This window comes from Tiliqua scincoides, chromosome 2 (assembly GCF_035046505.1).
Source record: "Tiliqua scincoides isolate rTilSci1 chromosome 2, rTilSci1.hap2, whole genome shotgun sequence".
Classification (NCBI taxonomy): Eukaryota; Metazoa; Chordata; class Lepidosauria; order Squamata; family Scincidae; genus Tiliqua; species Tiliqua scincoides.
Window position 1 is genome coordinate 100,717,697 of NC_089822.1, and position 21,937 is coordinate 100,739,633.

Consider the following 21,937-nt stretch of genomic DNA (forward strand, 5'->3'; position numbering starts at 1 on the left):
GATTAAAAAACTAGTGACTCAAGTTCCCTCCCCCCCCAAAGTCTGGTTCTCTCAGGTAACCCATTCAGAGTCTTTGTAATTGTTACATGAATATTGATTGTGCAAATGTCACAAGGACTTAGTGGGCTTAGTTCCGTGCCGATGACACACAGCAACTTAGCAGTGTTACTTCTATATGCGTGTATATGGGTGAATAAAATGGCATTGACCATCCACTGTCAGCATGTTTCATTCCTGAGGAGCGGCCTGTGAACTCCTCTCAATGGGTGCTTTGCTCCCAAACTAGCTGAGCAGTACTCACTGTTTGTCCTCCAGAGGGAGCCTTTGCACCTGCATATTTCTGAGAGGGAAAAAGTCCCATCCCTTATGCTAACCAGGACCAGCCACAAAGGAGGCTGCTCAGAACCTGCAAAGCGGCAGAGATGAAGGCACGGCTAGTGTGGTGTGTGGCTCTCTGGGTTGCAGGTGAGTCTTTGGCTGAGAAAGGAAGTGGACCTCTTAGCCATGAAGTCTTATGCCTTTGTCCACTGGAATTAAGACTTTATTACATTTCTCTTGCATTGGTGCAAGTGCAGAAAGACAAAAACAAAGAAGCCTAGGTGGAGACTGAAGCATCTTGGATGGCTTCCTCTTCAACTGGATGGCAGGTGGAGACCATGAAATTCTGACATTCCAAGGGAGATCAGCTCCCCCTTCCCATAACTCCCAGGACCTCTCATTTGTCCATCCCTCCTGTGTTGGGAAAATGCAGATTCCAGTTAAGCCTGCTGGTACGGGGGGAGGGGGCAGCTAGGACCAAAGAGAGAACTGGCAGGAGCCTAGAGTCATAGTTGCCATGTCTATTGTTGCACTGGGAGATTTAAAGCACTCTTTCTGGGGTTACAGAAGGGAACAGGAGAAGGTGAGGGGTGGGCTTTTCGAGGTCCATGTTGGTTATGTCCTGCAATGCAAAACTTGTGAACAAAGCACCACCTCTATTTAGCAGAAAGGTTTGTACAACATGTTGTGAAAACAAAGTGGTCTGGAAAAGTATATTTTCCATCATACTGAATTTTTTTTTCCTAACAGACAACTATTTGTTTTGTGAAGGTGGTATCTGTTATAGGAAGGTCTATACAACACGTTTGAAAACTGCATAGTCTAAAAATTGATTTTCTTGCCTTGTGAATATTTTTGTAATACACACTTGTTTCTTAGAGTGATATAAAATCCAGACTAGTTAGATGAAGATAGATCCCACCCATCTCCAAAAGGAAGATGGGAAGGAGAGGTGAGCTGGTGGTATCTAACAGAACCGTAGACAAATCAACAGTTCGACCACTCTGTGTAAACGGCCATGACAGAGTGGCTTACGATTAGTTTAGGTTTGTAGTGCAGATATGCTCAGAGTTTGGAAAATTAGCCACAGGGTAATCAGAGTAATGTCTCTTCTTGTCAAAGGGTGGACAGATGGCAAGATCCATCAGCCTTCGAGTCTGGTTGTGGAAAAAGGAACAACAGCCCAACTGGAATGCCAGCAAAATGACAACCATGACTACATGTATTGGTATCAACAGCAGCACAACAAGGGACTCCAGCTTCTTTATCGCTCCTTACAAGTTAGTCTTGCACAAAGAGAAGCCAATTCAGAAAGATTCACTGCTCATCGATTGAAGATAACAGACTTTCCTTTGAACATCTCTTCTGTCGGTCTGGAAGATTCCGCCACATATTTTTGTGCTAGCAGTTTACACAGTAGTTGTTGGTCTCTTCTTTGGTGTACAAAAATGGTTTTCCTTGTCTCTGTAGCACTTCAGAGAGGCAGGAAGGGGGAGGGGGAGAGAGATTCTCCTTATCACAGTTGTCACAATTATCACTACTCCATCAGCTGCCATCTAACATGCTACAGCATAAGGACTGCTAACCCAAGCTTTCTTCCTTTTTCTATGACCCCACAACCTGGTTTTATACTCCAAATTACAAATTAACCATACCTGGATAACTTCAGTCTTCTGTCTAGCAACCAGCTTGAACTCTCTTAAAGGAAAAGGCCACTTGCTCAACCCTATGACACTTCCTCACTTTATACAAAAAAACAAACAAACACAAGCACAATGAGAAAGTTGTGAAGGAGGGGTGTGTGTGAGCCACTAGGCATTACTCCCCTCAGCTACTTTGCCTTCTGCCAGGTCCTCTTCTCCAAAAGTGATACAAGAAGCTGCCTCTGCCCCTCGTGTTTTTCCCCTCCTTTTCCTAGTACAAGTTGCAGAAGGAGCAGCTTATATGACCACCTTGTTCCTCAGACAGTTGGGAGATGGTGTGCCTGCTGAAACTTCTCACATCAGCCAACCTGTACCGGGATGGAGACTTGCAGCTTTAAGTGGTACATCCATTGTGGCCCAATCCTATTTGGACTTGCACTTTTGGAACTTGAGTTTCATCAGCGCAAAGCCAAGGCCGTTAGTGTGGCAGCCTCAGCAATGGCAGGCGGGCCAGGGCTGCACAGCACAAATGACTGGCAGCCCTGGGTGCAGGTGAAAGGAGCACCCAACCTGCACTGGAGCAGGTAAGTTGGCAGATGGGGTGTTCTTTGAAGGATCAGGGCAGGGATTGGGGATGGCTAAGGGCATGCTGAGGACAGGCTTGGGATAGATATCAGTGGCAGCTGTGCCTCCCATTTTCTGTGGCCTGGTCTAGCTTCGACATACCCCCATGGACACGCTCAGAATTACACCAGCTAAAGAACTGGTGCATATTGGCATGTAGAACAGGTAAGCATAAAATTTTGTTACTTACCTCCCTGTCGCTGCCTGGTTGGCTGATAGCGTGCCGCAGAGGCTGCACCAGTACGCACTATGAGCTAACCAGGATAGGACTGGGCTGTTAGTCACTGCTGCAAAAACACTATCAACATGAAATAGAGAAAAAAAATCCCCTTCGTTCAGAGGATGGCATAACGGAAGACGGGATATTTGTGATTCAGTATAAGGAGGATTTCCATTTAAGGACATTTCCATTGAGAAATGATTCTTCTTCCTGACTAGGTAGACTTAGTGAACTTCCAGCCAGATGTTCTTCAGTTGTCCACTCCTGACTTTATGCAACTTTGTATGATGAAAGTGGATGCTGTAATAATGAGCAGGAAGCTGACTTTGGAGAAAAGCGCACAAAACCCCAACATGTCACTACACCCAGGAAGTTTGCAGGGCAGCTTTGAATGGGAAGTGCAAGCACAGCAACAACAGAGGCTCAAACTTGTGCAGGGTCTTGCAGAACTTGCTGTGTCTTCTATGAACCAGCACTGCTTCCAATGGCAGCCTTGGCAGGACACACCGAAACAAACTGGTGCTTGATCTTAAGAAACTCAAACCACAAGCCTATAGTTATTTGATTTTTCTCTGTAAACCGCTTTGTGAACTTTTAGTTGAAAAGCGGTATATAAATACTGTTAATAATAATAATAAATAATAATAATAATACTCAGAAGAGTATTGACAGGCTGTCTTGCTTATAACTGATGAATTTGGTTAAAGACTATATTGCTTTAAAACTCCCTTTAACTACTGGAATAGATTAATTCCACCTTCTCTGCAATCACCCAGGTCCAATGCCACATTATTAGGAGTGTCTCAGAATCAGCCCCTCCCCACCCACCTGCTGCTCAAGAGAGGAACGCCTCTTTCAGGGACCTCCACACCAACTTTCCACACCAACGGAGGCCTCATTCTTTGCCTCTCTTGCCAAAAAGGTCATGCAGTGGGAGGTGCTGAGTGTCTCAGTTTTCCTGCAGCTGTTTGCAGGTGAGTTTCTGCCTCCAGGACAAGACTGCTTTATTGCAGGATTTCCACAGCTCTACTAAGGAGGAGAAACTACCAAAGGCCAAGTTTCATCATGTTAGAGAGATTTCATCATGTTAGAGAGATTTCCTAACATAGTCATGATTGTGGGGGACAGACATTGGAGAGAGCAACTGAGAAACTGGTGAAGAGGGGAGAAAATGGAAGATCTGTTTTCCCAAGTGAGGGAAGGACCCCTTGAGGATCTAAGAAAGGACCTACTAGGGCAGCACCTGGACCTGCCAGTCCAGGTGCTGGAAGACAGTGGCTGTATTTGTACAACCCAATTGCTTGTATTCAGTCATACTGCAGTGTGATAAAAAAACAGAACTCAGAGATGAGGTGTGTAAATGGCAGCAGGTTTGATGCTTAAAGGCAGCCACATGCACCTAGGGTTGTCCCTGAAACTGCTCCTTTATTTCCACCACTCCAAAAAGAAGGGAAGACTAAAGGTGGGGGCTAAAGAGAATGAAGAGAGGAGGGGAGTGACTGAGCAGAGTAATGAGAGAGGTGAAAGATTTTGGCTACAAGTTGCGGATTGGAGGACAGGGCTGGGATGCTTCGGGCGAAGTGATGGAAGACACAAATAAAAGGATGAATTGGAAATGGGAGAAGAGAATGGAGCACTTCCCTTCAATTTTCCTGGAAAAGTTGAAGTGGGCAGCTGAGTGAATTAAAATTGAGTGAAGGGGCTGGAAAATTATTTCAGGCCACATTGACAACAGATACAAGGGAATGGCAACTAAAGAGGAAAAGTAGAAGTCAAATTGTGGCATGTCTGAGTCTTGTCTTTCCAGATCTCTGCAGTGGGATCACTGTGACACAGAGGGACCGTTTCCAGATCATCACAGTGGGGAGCAGCGCAAAGATCCATTGTGAGCATGATGACGCCAGCTATTTTACTATCCTCTGGTATCGGCAGGAGCGTCATGGGGAAAAGAGGCAGCTGCAGCTCATTGGGATTTCTGTACAGGGAACTGATCCTGAAATAGAAGTCAAGGAATACAGCATTGGCAGACTCAGCGTGAAGGAGGCTTCCCTGTCAACCCCTGTACAGAAGGCAGCAGACTCAGCAGTATATTTCTGTGCAGCTAGTAAAGGCACAGTGAGAGCTCCCTGCCTCGCAGCTGCACATGAACATCCCAGCTCTGCCCAGAGCTCTCCCTATACCACAAACAGACACACAAAGTGTCTAGACTCTATGGAGCAGAGCTGTGGAGACAGGAAATGGAGCAGCCTCCACCAGCTGCATGCCACTGTGATCCTTGGATGTTTATGTTCTACAGTCCTAATTAAATGTCCCTTGTGAATAATACTCTGCTTGTGTCAGGATCAACTGTGTCATAAGCAGTACTACTCCAGGTAGATCAGGAATGAGTGTCCTCCAGCCAAGGTCCATGGCCTGTATCAGCAGTGTTGGCTAGTAGGAGGCAGGCAGCCAGGTTCCTCAGGCCTGCTTTGGACACTGCAGAGGCTCTATACAGGCCTCCAGTCCAAGGAGGGGCATTTTCCATTCCTCTTTCCTTTTGCCCTGATGGAAGGTTTGTGAGGCCAGAACACATCCACAGTTCCACCTCCCAGCCTCAAAGCAGGAGCTTGTGGCTTCTTCCTTGCGATCCTCAACGCAGGCACACCTATTCATATACGTTAGCCTGTACATAAACCAGTCTTCCAACCCAGAATGTGGAAGTAAGGCAACAGTGCCAGTAAAAGTGATCTCACTTCCCATCTCAACAGGAGTGGTCTCAAAAGGGCTAGAGAAGAATGACTTGAAAGACACACAAAAAAAATTAAGAACGAGCTGCATGTTGCAGTCACCTTTAAAGGTGGACCAAAAAAAAGTAAAAAACCACTGACCCAAGTTCCCCAAGAAGACTGCTTCTCTCAGGTAACAGGATTAGAGCCTCTGTAATTGTTTCATAATGTTGATTGTGCAAATGTCACAAGGACTTGGGGGGCTCAAGTTTTGCGCTGCTGACAGCCACGTATGAGACTTGTATGCACACCCACACACTGTGTGGGTGAGCAAAATGGTGCTGACTGTCCGTGTTCCTCTCTCGGCATGTTCCATTCCTGAGGAGAGGCACGTAAACTTCTCTCAATTAATCCCTTGCCTTCAAACTAGCTGAGCAGGACTCACCTTTCGTCCTCCAGGGGGAGACTTGGATCTGCATATTTCTGAGAGAGAGAAAATTCTGCCTCCATGCTAACCAAGCACCAGACGCAAAGGAGAAGACTGAGACTGCTCAGCACCTGCAAAGCGGCAGAGATGAAGGCACAGTTAGTGTGGTGTGTGGCTCTCTGGGTTGCAGGTGGGTCTTTGGATAAGACAGGAAGCAGACTTCTCTGCAATGAAGCCGTGCACCTTCTTCCACTAGAATTAAGACTTGATCACTTTTCTCTTGCATTGGTACAAGTGCAGGAATGAGAAGACAAGGAGGCCTGGGTGGGGACTGAAGCACTTAGGATAGCTTCGACTGGACAGCAGGTGAAGATACTGAAATCCCTGTTTTCCATAGGAGACCAGCTGCAGCTCCTCTTTCCCGTAACTCCCAGGATCTCTTATTTGTCTATCCGTCCCTTGCTGGGGAAATGAGGATTCCAGTTAAGCCCACTGGCAGGTTGGGGGGGGGGGGCAGAAAGGACTTAAGAGGGAACTGGCAGGAGCATAGGTGCCATGCCTCTTGTTGCACTGGGAGATTTAAAGGGCTCTGTCTGGGTTAAGAGAAGGGAACACTAAAAGATGAGGGATGGGCACTGCTTTTTTGGGGGGGGGGTCATTGTTGGCCACAGCCTGCAGTGCACAACCTTTGCACAACTTGCTGTGCAGTCTGAAAAAAAAATTTTCTTTTCTGTTCTGCTGAATTTTGTTCCCACAGTCAGCTGTTTGTTTTGGGAGACATTGGTCCGTATCTAATACACACCAATTATGTGAAGATAGTTTCCCCTTGACTTCCAAAAACCCCTTCTAATTTCTGTTTGGAAGGAGGCACGAGCTGCAGCAATTTGACTGAACAGGCCAATCTACAATTCCCACCATTCAATGCAAAAGGCCATGACAGAGTGGCTTACAATTAATTAGTGTACCGTCTCTCAGTGTGTCTTCCTTGTTGCCAAAAGGTGGACAGACGGCAAGATCCATCAGCCTTCGAGTCTGGTTGTGGAAAAAGGAACAACAGCCCAGCTGGAATGCCAGCAAAACGACAACCATGACCGCATGTTTTGGTATCAACAGCAGCAGGACAAGATGGGGCTTCAGCTTCTTTATTACTCTGTTCTTGCTGCTCATGAGGAAAGAGAAACCAGTTCAGCCAGATTCACTGCTCATCGGTTGAAGAAAACAGACTTTCTCTTGAACATCTCTTCCGTCAGTCTGGAGGATTCTGCCACATATTTTTGTGCTAGCAGTTTACACAGTAGTTGTTGGTCTCTTCTTTGTCGTACAAAAATAGTCTTTCCTGCCTTTGTAGCACTTCAGAGAGGCAGGGAGGGAAAATATCTCCTTTACTTATCACACTTTTTCACTTCATAAAAAAAGTACCAATGAGAAACTGGTGGTGGAGGAAAAATTCTACTTGTAGACCACAGTAGTTTTGAGTTAACTGCAGAGTTGAAATAGTGAAGTCACACTAATAGTGAAGTTTGCAGGATGGTGTTGAATGGGATAAGCAAGCACAACAATGGCACAGTCTTATGAAGAGCTTGTGATCTGCTGCTGTAAGTCCTGTTACAGCAGCACAAAAAGTGCGCTGCCGTTGCATACTTTGAAGCCAGCAGCACAAATGGCCAGAAGCTCTGTGCATCCACCGTCGGATCCTGGACACCCACCAGAGCATGTATAGTGGTGGTAGGGGCAGGAGAGGATTGTGGTGGGGATTGGGCTAGGTGTGGTTCCTGGAAGTGTCTCACCTGCAGCAGTGCATGCTGAGATTCTGTGCCCCTTTTTCAGCCAGATCCACCTCCTAACTCTCCTCAGAATGGCATCCACTTTCAGCCAAAGATTAATGCACGCATCAATCTCAGTTCCACACGTAGAAGTGGAATCACACTCCTCAGTCAGACTGTAGAGAAATGGATAATTCCATTGGTAGTACAATGGGAGCTGGAACCATGCATGTTCCCTTTACCTTGTTTTGTCATCAGCAGGACCACTGTGATGGAGAGAAGGAAGTACATCCTGCAGCTGTGTCAGTCACATGTCAAAAGCCAAGCCACATCTCAGAAGCACAGAGGCGCTGGCTGGCTGGCTGGCTGGCAGAAAGAAAGAAAGACTCCTGGGAATGAAATGGTGGCTGCCCTAAAGAAGAGTAGGACAGATGCTTTGACACATTTAGCAAGGGAGATGCCACCTTTCACTTTCACCTTTTGCCTTTCACTGCCACCTTTCACCTTTCACTGAACCGCATGTGCTTTAAAACATTGAAGACAAAGTTTTAGTTTATACTGAACTCACTACTGCATGTTCCTTTCCAAATAAAAGGTGAACACACCCCGGTAAGGTAGTACAGCCAAACAAGGAGACTTTTTGGCACAAAAACTATACCACCTAGGTGGGAGATTGACAAAGCAGTGACATGCAGTGAGGTCTGAGGCTGGGGGAGAAGACTTGGAAGTATTCTGGTGATGTAATGATGTCACCACAAAACTTCCAAGCAATGTAAATAGTTATGGGACGGGGGAGTTAGAATAGGTATATATTATGTTCAATAAAAGAAAATGTTCACTGTCTGTGCTTCTCCACTGGCCATTACTGTTATTCATTTCGTGTCATGACTTACTGAAAATGATTTTGTCATGGGGGTGTCAAAAATTTATGGGCCCCAGATGCCAAATGACCTTGGTACACAGCTGAGCGTAGGATGGTGTGGCCAAGTCAGGAGAAGAACTTATAAAACTAGGGTGCTAACCAGTAGCATTGCTAGGGGGCATGGGGGTTGTGGACTGCACCAGGTGACACACTCGGGCGGGGGGAATGACACCACTACTGGTCAAAACAGTTAAAAGTATTTATGAGTAATACCCTCATATATCATTAGATATGTAATTCAGTGCAGAATGCAGTGAAACAAACCACATTGAAATGTCTGTATTTCATCAAACATTATAGCCAAATAACCAGAAAAATACAACTGCCTTATGTAACAAAAAGTGGATTTTCTTAACTCAAAACTAACCAATGAAACTGATGGTTCTGAAAGGCAATGGGGTGTTCTTATGACACACTAGGGGACCAATAGGTGTGTTAGGGCCCAATCCTATCCAACTTTCCAGCACCAGTGCAGCCCTAATGCAACCCAGAGGTAAGAGAACATTTTTTCCCTTACCTTGAGGAGACCTCAGTGACTGCCTCCCCACCACAGGATGCATCACACGCCCTGTTGGCACAGAAAAATGTGTACTAGTACTAGAAAAATGGATAGGATTGGGCCCTTAGTCAGTTCTCATTTCCCTGTATCAGAGCTAATACTAGAACTCATATTCAGTTGTGTAAGTGTCATCAAGTTGGCCACTGGTTTTTTGTTGGTTACTGATTTGTTGGGTGACCTGTACTGTTATATATTAAAGTGAATGTGGGTTACCCCAACCCTACTGATGCCTCTGCATTAAGGCTGTGTGTAGGATATTCTAACTTATTCTGTACGGTCTGGTAAACGAGGAAGTCCATCAAGGGGGTGATGCAATGAGCTCTCGTGCCCGGTGATGCAAACCCTAGTCATACCTCTGGTACTAAGAGATGACAAGGTGCCTTGCTTTTTACTGATGAATTAACTATAAGACTGTATCACTTTAAGACTCCCTTTTATCATTTTAACAGAGATCCCCTTCTCTTCAATCACCCTTTGCTGCATTATAGGACTTTCTCAGAATCAGAATCAGCCCCTCCCACCCATCTGCTGCTCCAGAGAGCAACACCTCTTCAAGGGACATCCACACCAACTCTCAGCATATCAGAGGCCTTATTCTACATTCCTCGTGCCACAAAGGCCATGTGGTGGGAAGGGCTGAAGGTCTGTGTTGTCCTCCAGCTGTTTGCAGGTGAGATTCTGCCTTCAGGAACAAGAGTGCTTTATCACAGAATTTCCACAGCTGTACTAAGAATGAGAAACTACCAAAAAGAAAACTTCTTGGCTTGGAGAGCGATTTCTAAAATAGTCATGCTTGCGGGAGAAGCGGCTTGCAGCAGATAGTTGACAGTGTAATGAGAAGAGAAATTGGTGAAAAGGGGAGAAAGGAAGGCTGGTTTTCCCAAATGAGGGAAAGGGCCCCAAGGAGATCTAAGCAAGGATCTGCTGGGGCAGCTGTGTAAACAGCTGCAAGGTTGATGCTTAATGAAAGGGGAACCCCCAGGCAAGGTGCAGTTTTCACACCCATGTTTTGGCTTTCGGGGTCCTTTACTTTCCTTCAAAAATAGAGAAATCCTCTGACAGGGAAACCCAAAGTAAAGGTGGAGGCAGGAGAGAATTGAGAGATGAAAGGTTTTTGACATGATTAGAGTAAGGAGAGACCGGAAAGAATCTGGCTGCAAGGTGCTGGATGGAGGAGAGAGCTAGGAGACCTGATGGGACGCATAGGTAAAGGGATGGAATGGAACTGGGGGAAAAGGACAAAGGCCTCCCATTCAATTTTCCTCCCAGCAGTATTACTCAATGGGCCTTTTTCTGCTGATGAATGAGTGGGTGGTTCATCCAAATGCAATGGGATGGAGGTTAGGGGCTGGAAAATTCTTTCAAAAAACATGTAGGTAGGATACAAGAGGATGGCAGTTTAAGCAGTAAATCTGAAGTCAAATTGTGCTATGCCTGGGTCTTCTCTTTCCAGATCTCTACAGTGGGATCACTGTGACACAGAGGGACCGTTTCCAGATCATCACAGTGGGGAGCAGCGCAAAGATCCATTGTGAGCATGATGACGCCAGCTATATTACTATCCTCTGGTATCGGCAGGAGCGTCATGGGGAAAAGAAGCAGCTGCAGCTCATTGGGCATTCTGTACAGGGAAATGATCCTCAAATAGAAGTCAAGGAATACAGCATTGACAGACTCAGCGTGAAGGAGGCTTCCCTGTCAACCCCTGAACAAAAGGCTGAAGATTCAGCAGTATATTTCTGTGCAGCTAGTAAAGGCACAGTGAGAGCTTTCTGCCTCGCAGCTGCGCAAAAAACATCCCAGCCCTGTCCTGACCTCTCTCCACACCACAAACGCACACAAACCAATACCAGCTGCCTACAGAGCAGAGCTGCAAAGGAGGACAGGAAAAGGAGCAACCCCCACCAGGGTTGCCTGCAGGGGTCTCCAGCTGCATGCTGCTGTGATCCTTGAATGCTTATGTTTTACAGGACGTAAAAACAAGTCCCTTATGGATCAAAGTGCTTGTGTCAGGATCAGGCATATGCCACAAGCGGTACTACACCATGTAGAACTGAAACGAGTGTTCTCTAAGCATGAGGTGCATTGCATGTAAGCAGCAAAGTTGACCAGCAAGAGGCAGACAGCCAGGCTCCTCTGGCCAGCTGTGAACAATGCAGAGGCTCCATATGACTGCCAGTCCAAGGGGGGCATCTTCCATACCTCCTTCCTTTGCCCTTAAGAAGGCTGTGAGGCCTGAGCGCAGGCTTTGCCTCTAGACTAGCTCATCATTTGTCCTCTGGGGGAGCCCTTGAGTCTGCAGATTCCAAAGAGGGAAAAAATTCCACCCTGCATGCTTAACTCTGCAACAGCCACAAGTGGGAAGATCAGGACTGCTCAGCACATGCAAAAGAGGCAGAGATGAAGGCACAGCTGGTGTGGTGTGTGGCTCTCTGGGTTGCAGGTGGGTCTCTGGCTGAGAAAGGAAGCAGGCCTCTCAGCCCTGAAGCTTTGTACTTTCTTCCACTGGAATTAAGACTTGATCACGAGAACCCAGGGGTTCTCCTATAAATCCTATTTTTAGTAGCACTCACAAGTGATCAAATTTTATAACCCAGCAATCATGTAATAGGCAAGCAAGGAGTCAAAATATTACCACTATATTCAAAACACAACGTAACATAAAACTTCTTTGTGAACTACATTTCCTTGAAAAGAAGAGAGAGAGAGAGAGAGAGAGAGAGAGAGAGAGAGAGAGAGAGAGTGTCAAGTAAATAAATATATAAATAAAATAAAATACATAATACATATATAAATAAATACAAATAAAATAAACACAATATATAAATACACACACACACACAAAATTTGCAAGGGGTGGATAGACGTACAACGAAACTGGTTAACAAAAAGGCTGGAATTGACTGGGTGGCCACAAAGAGGGTAGCTTGATGAAAGTGGGTGTAATAACGAATATTGAGCAGCAGGGGGGGCTGGTAGCCCTTTCAGAGAAAAGCACACAGAAACCCAACATGTAGCTACGGCCAGGAAATTTGCAGAGTGGCTTTGAACGGGAAGAGCAAGTAAAAGAAAATTAATTTCTTCAATGCATCTAGTCCTTATTGCTAGCTGCAGGCTTTATCCCAGGAACACTGGCCTTCTATGTTTTCTGGAGAGGAAGCAGCTGGCTCCAACGAGCAGACCTAATAGAACACACCAAAACATCCATGTGTTTGACCTTAACAGCCTGATCCTAATGAAATCCCCAGCACTGATGCACTGTGCCACCACCCTGCATCTTGTTGGGGGAGGGGGGCAGAAGCAGTCCTGGAAATATCCTCCAGATCAAGGAACAACTGTTTCGCTGTCCAGGAGTAAACCTTCACTGCCCTGCTGGGTCTATACAGCAATTTTGCTGGCGCAAATCCAAGTGGGCACAGGAAGGCGAATCAAGTCCAGGAAAGGGATCAGAATATCAGTGGCACCAGCGCCACTGATAACAACACCTACCTGGCCTTGATCTGTTCCCCTCCCCATCTCACTCTCCTCCCTGTTCCTCCCTCTCCCTCTGCACCCACCTTGTGCCTCCCGCCTGTCCCTTGTGCTGATTTAATGTTGTGGTGGCTTGTTGGTAGGCTGTTGCATATGGTCACGGCCACTCACTGTTTGTGGTGGGGCTCTGGACATGCTGAATTGTGTATGGTATTGACTATTGCAACAGCCACAAAGCTTCTTAGTTCCGTTGAAGCAGCGGCCCATTAGGATTGGGCCCTAAGAAACCTACAGCACAATCCTATATATATTTACTCAGAAGTTCCATTGTCTTCAATGGAACTTACTGTCAGGTTAAGCGTGTACTGGATTGCAGACACAGAGTTTATGACATGAGTATGACACAGAGTTATGGCATGGCATTACTCAGTTGGGTGAAAGGAAACCACCAGGTCAACCCATCTCAACCTTTCACCGCCAATCAGTGGGCACATGCCGGTCTCTGTAGGAGGGTTGGCTAGGAGTTACAGTGGCTGGAGAAGCCCAGCCAGATCAACCCACAGATCAACAGGAGGATCACTGAGTGGACATTGTGAGCAGGCTGCTTTTGGCTGGGTGGACCATGAGTTGATGGAGGCACTAGTTGTGTATCGTCATGTGTTTCCCTCAATACTGAGGCCATGAGCTCTTTGCTGCCCTAAGGGGAATGAAAGAACTTGGCTTGATTTGAAAGAAAGAAAGAAAGAAAGAAAGAAAGAAAGAAAGAAAGAAAGAAAGAAAGAAAGAAAGAAAGAAAGAAAAGCTCTGAGGATTCCAGAAGAGATTTACAGAAGGGGTTCGCAATCCACTGCACACTTATTTGGGGAGTAAGCCCCATTCCACAGGGGCACTTGTTTCTTAGTAAAAACCCTTAGGATATTTGTTAGCAGGTAAACCATAAGAAAATATGCATGCATCACATCAGTGCCATGAAACAAAAAGAGAATCCCATTCCTCACTCAGATAAAACATCAGTGGATATTTGCATTAATTAGCACAACGAAAAATGGAAAAGCCTTGTGTCTCCTTTATCTTGTTTGTCATCACCAGGACCACAGTAAGGGGGAGTGAGAAGGAAGTAGACCCTGCAATTGTAGGAGAAACACCTCAACAGCCTACCCACAGTTCAGAAGATGAGAGGCATGGACTGGCTGGTTGTGGCCATTTGCCTCTTGCAAGTGGGTAAGTCCTTGGCTCAAAAGGCTCCTTGCTCCTTCATGGGCTGCTTCAACAGTTCCCATCAGAGACATTGTCCTGAATGAATGAATTCTCTGCTTGACATTTGCCTCTTTCTCTCCCAGGATGTTCCAATGCCGAGATCATGCAACAACCATGGAGTCTGGCGGTGGTGGAAGGCCAAAGTGCTGACCTCAAATGCACACAAAAGAAAGGACACAATGCAATGTTCTGGTATCGGCAGAAGGCAGGGCGGGAGCTGCAGCACCTCTTTTACTTCAACAACAAAGTTGAGATAAGCAAGGAAAATGTTGATGAGCGCTTCACAGCTGCTCAGCCCCAGACAGATCGCAGCAGCCTGACAATTTCATCTGCAAAGCCCGAGGATTCAGCTGTGTATTTCTGTGCAAGCAGTTTAGACACAGCACTTCAAAGTAACTTCTTCTTCATACAATAACCTTCTCATTTTGTTGGCTTGTGTGGGTGTGAGGCAGAGGTACAAAGGCTGGCAATGCAACACAGAGTTTCCAATCTTGTGTCCACCTTATGCAGCCAACGTGGGTATCAGATGGGGGCATATGGAAGGAAGAATCAGTGGAAGGGTTGGGATGCTTAACCCTTTCTGCACCTGCTGAATCTACCCTGCACCCCCCAGCCAAACAAGGACATGGTTGGGCCAGAAACAATGCCACTTAGGTGGGAGATTGACTTTCTCACCCCATTGGGAGGCATGCACAATGGTGTGAACTCCAAGACACTGAGATGGGCAAGTCCAGCGCAACTTGACTCAAGTTGAGTCACAGGTCTCCATCCCCTGTGACTCAACTTGAAAATGAGTCCTAACGGGCTTTTAAAAAGCCTGGGCATGATGTCATTTCCGGTTGTGACTTCACTTCCAGGGCATCATTTTGAGCTTGGCACCAGACTACAAGATTATTAGCTATGCCACTGTCTCCCCTCACTCATCCAGGAGAAAAAACCTTCATCCAATGATCATCGGTTTCTTCAGCGATGGGCAAGAGAGACTGCTCCTGCCTCTCCCCCCCTCCCCGCTTGATACAAAACCAAAACACTAACCCTTCCCTACCTCCTGGCTGGAACTTCTCTGCTGATCGCCCAGTCTGAATGATGGCCCTACAAGGTCTTTCATGCTGCAAAAAAAGTAAGTAAGCACACCCAGACACAGACAGACTTGAGTCTGTATGCGTAGGGACTCATTTCCGAGTCAGTGACCTCAGACTCGAGTCAGTGTCGGAATCATTGACACACCTGACTCAGGTGTACATGAGTCAGCAAAAAAAAGTTGGGTTTTTTTTGTGAGCCACAGCTTATAAAACTATAACTTGATCTGAACTAAACGTTGCCCCCAGGGCACAATGACTCCAGCACAGGCTCTGCTGCATCCTGTGAGTGGCCAGAGACCATGCAGGGGCAAAGAGGCAAGTATCATTTTGTTTACTAACTTTACTCTGCTCACACAAGGGCCCCTATGGGTCTACTCAGATTTATGCCCACCCTTTCACACTCAGTAAACTAAAAGTTATTCCCCCCAAAATGCCGTATGTCTTTAGTACTCTCACATAAGCAATGTGATGCTATAAAAGGCTGCCCCTGAAATCAGCTCCCACTCCGGAAAGTGGGAGAAGCAGAGAGCAATGTCTATCAGGAGCACAGAATTTGACGTTGGGAAAGATTTCCCTTCTTCTCTAACCACCTCTTGCATCTCCACTCCAGCCATGGCTGGAGACACCTTGGATGGCACCATTCAGGGGGACCTCATGATGCAGGATGCAGGGCCTGATTCCAGGTTCAGTGGTGCTTCTGGTATAGCCAGCTCCCAGGGGAATAGTGTGTTTCAACCCAGAGTTCTCTGAAGAGCTGCGATGGAGGATGATCAGTTCAGGTATAAATTATGTTTTGAGGTCAGGGACGTTTGCTGACCAGCATGTGTCCTGAACTGCAAATTTGCACTTTCTATTCTTGGAAGCGGTGCACGTGGAAACTTTTCCACATGGCATGATGCTGCGGGTTATGCCTGGGAACAGAAAAGCTGACACAACCTTGGAATTTGGCAAGATAAACTCTGCAGGCAGGTATTTAGGGTGAGAGGTCTTTCCCAGTGAACTCCTAGCAGAGACAGTGATCATTGGCAACGACACCATGAAGTTTTTCTTGATACTTGTCTGTGTGGGGATAGCTGGTGAGTTCCCGAGGACTGTTTCCTCGGACCCTCCTAGGAATGCAACAAATTTCTTGATTGGTCTGTGATAGATGCTACTAAAGATGGCAAGCACCATACAGAAAAATTATGCAGGCAGCCTGAAATTAGGATTGGGCTGAATAGGGAGAGCATCTAGCAAGCTACCAGATCATCAGTTCACTTAGCCCAGAAGCAATTGGCAGCAGCTCCCAGAATCTTTGGAACTCAGACATCACAATCAAGGATAATTCCCAGTCCAGCTAACTGAAATCCTTGGAGATGACCAGATATTTGATCTGATGCATGCAGATCATGTGGCCTACCACTGTGGAAAGGATTGTCCTCAAAAGGAAGGATATCTAGCCAGGGGCTTGAATCTTAGACCCTTGATACATCACCAGTAGGATGTATCACCAGTAGGAACTGTAGCAATCAAATGGGAAGAAAGCTCCCTGCATATTTTCCCCCTGACATATTGTCTCTTAGATAGCTCTTAGTTAGGAGTAACATATGCCCCTAGGCAAACTTCTCAGCTTGCTTCCTCCTGAACCTGATCTATCTTCTATCAGCCAAGATAGAGGCAGCTCTGTAACCTCCTCGCTTCTAAACATTTGGTTTATTACCCTCTTAATACTACTTATAACCTGTAGCCAAAAGGGTTGCATTAGAGTAATTTAGGGCGCAATCCTAATCCCTTATGTCAATGCTTTCCAGCACTGGCATAGCGGTGCCAATGGGACGTGTGCTGCATCCTGCAGTTGGGTGACACTCACGGAGGCCTCTTCATAGTAAGGGAATGTTTTTCCCTTACCTCAGAGCTGCATTACCCTTATATCAGTGCTGGAATGCACTGACATAAGGGGTTAGGATTGCACCCTTAGTAATTTAATATTGATTTTGTTGTAGTTTTAATAGGTCTTAGCTATGGTGTGGTTTCTTGACAAGCTTCTGCATTTTTAGATTTACCACTTCTAGCTAATGGTAAGCAATCACTGAATTTTGTAAGGTTGGAATATTATAGCAGTAATTGTATGTATGCATTTGTCTAGGTTGTCTCACTCTGTTTAATCCAGAAAAAATATAATGCCACCCTTTGTGGCATGAAGCAGGGAATAATTCTTCAGAAGTTTATGTTAAGCAAAAGAGCTTCCAATTCTACAAACTGATAGACTTCTGACAAACAACAGAATTTTTAAGACACAGCAAAGGAAGAAGGGTTTGTTATCTAACTGGTTAATTCTGAATTTGCTTCTGACAGTCGCTGTCCCCTTCGATGATGATGACAAGATTGTGGGAGGCTATACTTGCCAGGAGCACTCGGTCCCCTACCAGGTGTCTCTGAATGTTGGGTACCACTTCTGCGGGGGGTCTCTCATCAACAGCCAATGGGTCGTATCAGCTGCTCATTGCTACCAACCGTGAGTGAAAGGCATTCGAATACCTTTTCCGTTTTGCTGAATTCTTATGGAATTGCAATATTTTTGCTCCTGTTCCTTCAGTCCTACCAATGCCTGAATAAGACAGGAAGTCACTTGTCAAATTGAAACTATGCAAAAAGAAGTTGTAGATCAGATTCATCCTGGGCTCACGTACTGCTTGAAGCAACCACTAATTCCACCGCTGCCATGTAACCTCCCCCCCCCCCGCAAGAAAATCTGTTCCACCACCTTCCATGGTGATCTACCCTCTCACCTTGCTCCTTCCTCACCCAGTCCTGTTAAACAGAACAAAAAGTGCAGGGCGTGCTGGGAGTGCTGCTAACACATTCTGCCCTTTCTGATTTGCTCAAATGGACTGCACAAAGAAGGAGCAAAATGTGTGAGGAGGCAAGTGGATCGAAGAGGCTCTTGCCTGTGGCTTTGCTGTACATCCCCTTATAGCTGCTGAGAGATGATTGCTGAACAATCATGGTCTCCCTCTTCATTCCTAATTTTTGTTAGACTGGGCCTCTGAACATGTCCAACTGGAAGGGTCTGTACCTGGTCATCACCTGCCAACTGTATCTCAATTTCCGTGTTATTATTAGATCACAGTGTTGGAGCGAAGGCAGAGAGCTCTGTCACTGGCTTGCTCCACACACATTTATCACTAATTAACTGTGTGCTGTGCTGACCATTTCCCAGTAACCAGATTCAAGTGAGACTCGGGGAGCACAACATCGATGTCCTGGAAGGAACAGAGGAGTTTATTGAAGCTGAGAAACAGATTCCCCACCCTGGCTACAACCCAAGGAGCATGGACAATGACATTATGCTCATCAAACTGGCTACCCCTGCCACTCTGAGCTCCCGCATCCGAACCATTTCCTTGCCTTCCAAATGCGTGGCTGCTGGAACAGAGTGTCTTATTTCTGGATGGGGCAATACCCTCAGTGATGGATGTGAGTATGGAAGCATGTCATGCTCAATCCACAAAGCCCCCTTTCTTTCTGCAGAGGTTCAAGAACAGCCTAGAAATGATATGGGAGGCAATGTGTTCGCAGTCTCCCAACACTTTTTCAAATGAAAAGTAGTTGCAGGAGGCCGCACTCAGGAGTGGACTAATGGCAGTGTGTGCATGCCAGCGCAGCCTTGTGGGAGAATGACATGTTTATGCATGTTTCCCTGAACAAAGAAGTGTAGCATATCAGGGAGCAGAGGCATAGCTAGGTCATTGAACACCCAGGGCTCATAAATTTTTGACACCCCTTATATGACAAAATTAATTTATTTGTGGGTAAAGGCACCACCACAATTGGGAGCGAAATGGGGCACCAGTCAGAATGGGAGCCCAGGTCTACCTAGCAGGTAGATCTGGGCTCCAAGTCTGGAAGGGAGCCCAGGTCTACCTGCCTAGGAGAGGTCGCTCCAGAGGGCAGTTGGAATCCAGCCCAGGTCGACCCACCTAGACGAGAACTCCAGAAGGTGCACTGAATATGAGCCCAGTTCTATCTAGCAAGTAGATCTGGGCTCCAAACCTGGAAGGGAGAACATGTCTACCCACCCAGCAAACCTTGGCCACAGAGGCCAAAGTTCAACCAGGAGCCCAGGTCTACCCATCTGTTTGACCTGGACTCTGGAATTAAGGTGGTGCTCATGCCCCCCCCAACAAAAACCCTGGATCCAGCCTTGCTAACACCTTATTGGTTCCATTGACATAAAAAACATCTCATTGGCTCTTTGAACAATTAGTCTTGTTGGTCCATTTTGAGTTAAGGAAATTGTACTTTTTCAGCTCAATCCTATGCATGTCTACTCAGAAGTAAGTTAATGGGGCTTACTCCCAGGTAAGGTGCATAGGATTGCATCCTTTGTTATATAAGATAGTTGCATTTTTGTTTTCTGGTTTTTGGCCATAATGTTTGACAGATATTTCACTCTGGTTTGTTTCATTGCATTCTGCTATAAATTACAAATGGTATATAACATGATGGTATTATCCCTAACAAACAAGATTTTAGCGATTTTGGTTACTAGTGGTGTCACCCCCTGAGGGTGGTGCCCAGGGCGGACCGCCCCCCTGTCCCCCAATAGCTACACCACTGTCAGGGAGATTAGGCAAGAAATAATTTCCCTGACATGCTACTTTTCTATGTACATGGAGGGATTGTTTTTTTAATGAAATAAAAAAAATTCAAACATGTCATTTGCCCCACTGCAGTGGTACAGTCTCAAGAAGGCCGCACCATTATCATGCTAAATATACGAGCTAGATTATTCCATAGTTCATTCACCTTCCCTTCTCTCTGAAGTTCTGTACAGCACAATCCTATGCATGTCTGCTCAGAAGAAAGTCCCATTGTGTTCAGCCTTAAAGTTCTTTTTCCCCTCTTGTGGCAGACAACTTGCCAGAGCTCCTCCAGTGCTTGGATGCTCCAGTTCTAAGCGATGCTGAGTGCCAGGCTGCCCTTCCTGGAAGAATCACCAAAAACATGATGTGTGTGGGGTTCATGGAGGGTGGCAAAGACTCTTGTCAGGTAAGTTTCCTTTCCCTCACTCTCTTTTATCTCAGAACACTGTCGTACTGGTGCCTTTGTCAGAAGACTTAGGTGGCTCCTGTATCAGAACACTGCAGTACTGGTACCTTGGTCAGAAGACTCAGGTGGCTCCTGTATCAGAACACTGCAGTACTGGTACCTTGGTCAGAAGACTCAGGTCAATCCCGTACCTTGAAGAACCAAGTATATATGTAGCAAAAGAGTGCACAGTTGGAGCATGAGATGTGACATATTTTAACGCTGGAACATCTAGAGTTCAAAATTGATCCTCTCTCACACACATATACTCTGGAAGTTGGGTAGGATCCATATGGGAAAATCTGGGTCTCACAAACTTGTTTTGAAGTGGAACTTAAAGGATCCCACAATCTATAATACAAAGGAGAAAAAACAGAATTATTTGAAGATTGTGACAGTGATTCTGAGATCATCGGATGGGATGGAAGCTGTTTTCTCCTCTGGGCTGTGCTCTTGGGCTCTGATTTTGAATCTGGTTTCTCACTAGGAGAAGTTCATATTCATCAGAATCAAGAACAGAGATTTCGTAACTAAGACAGGGATTTGATAAGATTATCTAGAATTTGCCCCCTATCAGAAAGCAATATCAATTATGCTGAGAAGTGCTGGGAATTAGGATAAGTACTCATCGTTTAGTACGAACAAGTACTAACAACCTTCCTGTCCTCCTATGACAAGTCTTTCTAATTGTTTACATTTTGAAGCCATTTTAGTATTTTGTGTTCATTATGTATCATATAATTTTTTTCTAAACCACTCTGATCTCTGGGGAAAGTGGTCTAAAAATTAAGACAAATTTCAGCATTATTTGGACACATGCCTTTGAGTTTTCAGTTATTTTCTAATTTCAAATTGTCTCCTTTCCACACAGGGGGATTCTGGTGGACCTGTAGTATGCAATGGAGAGCTACAGGGAGTTGTGTCCTGGGGTATAGGGTGTGCCCTGAATGGGTACCCTGGGATATACACCAAGGTCTGTAACTATGTTGACTGGATCCAAGAAACGATTGCGGCCAACTGAGATATCCACCTCTGATCAAGTTTTCTGGGGATATTTGCCTTGTAACTCAGCATTGCTGTACATTAAACGGAATATGAAATAAAAGACTGTTGTGATGGTACCATCTTTGTGTTTTGAAAAGATTATTATTTCATCAGGTAAAACAATATTTTTCTAGATTGTATTTGGAAGGGCTATAGTGAAAATTGACATTGCTCAAAATGTCATGACTGTAATACATCCACATAACCAAGACACACCAAATCTAAGTAACATCTCTTATCCTTCATAAGAACATAAGAATTGTCCTGTGAGAGCAGATGAAGGGTCAGTCTAGTCTGGCACTTGGCTGCTCCCAGATGCTTCCCAGAAATCTATTTGTAGGGCATGGAGACTGCTGCACCCCCAATACAGATCTTATGCCCCCCTAAATACAGATCTTGTCAATTTAAGTTATTTACTACCAAAGCCGACGTGTCATACATATTAGCCATCAGCTAATCAACTGTATAACTTTAGTATTCCATGCTGCATGTGTGGCCATTCTACTTCTTTCTCAGATTTTTTTCAGCCGTTCTTGCTTGGAGGGCTTAGCAGAGATCTTCCACAGACTAGCAAACACACCTACAAGACACTACCTCAGAATGCCAGATGCAAGGGAGGGCACCAGGAAACAAGTCTTTAGTTGTCTTGTGTGCCCCCTGAGGCATCTGGTGGGCCAGTGTGAGATATAGGAAGCTGGACGAGATGGACCTTTGACCTGATCCAGTGGCTCTTAAGGCTGCAGTCCTATGCATGCTCACATCACAGTAAGCCCTATTGAACACAATGGGACTTATTTTTGAGCATCTTGCACATGATTACACTATTAGGGTG

The 21,937-nt window shown here is 45.7% G+C and overlaps 2 pseudogenes and 1 gene segment (V, D, J or C); all 3 read left to right on the forward strand.

Moving 5' to 3' along the window:
- The window catches only part of LOC136641927 (T-cell receptor beta-2 chain C region-like), a 112,338-nt gene that overhangs the window by 32,364 nt on the left and 58,037 nt on the right, over positions 1-21,937 (forward strand).
- Positions 13,834-14,563, forward strand: LOC136641105 (T cell receptor beta variable 12-3-like; annotated as a pseudogene).
- On the forward strand, positions 16,028-21,082 carry LOC136641929 (trypsin-like; annotated as a pseudogene).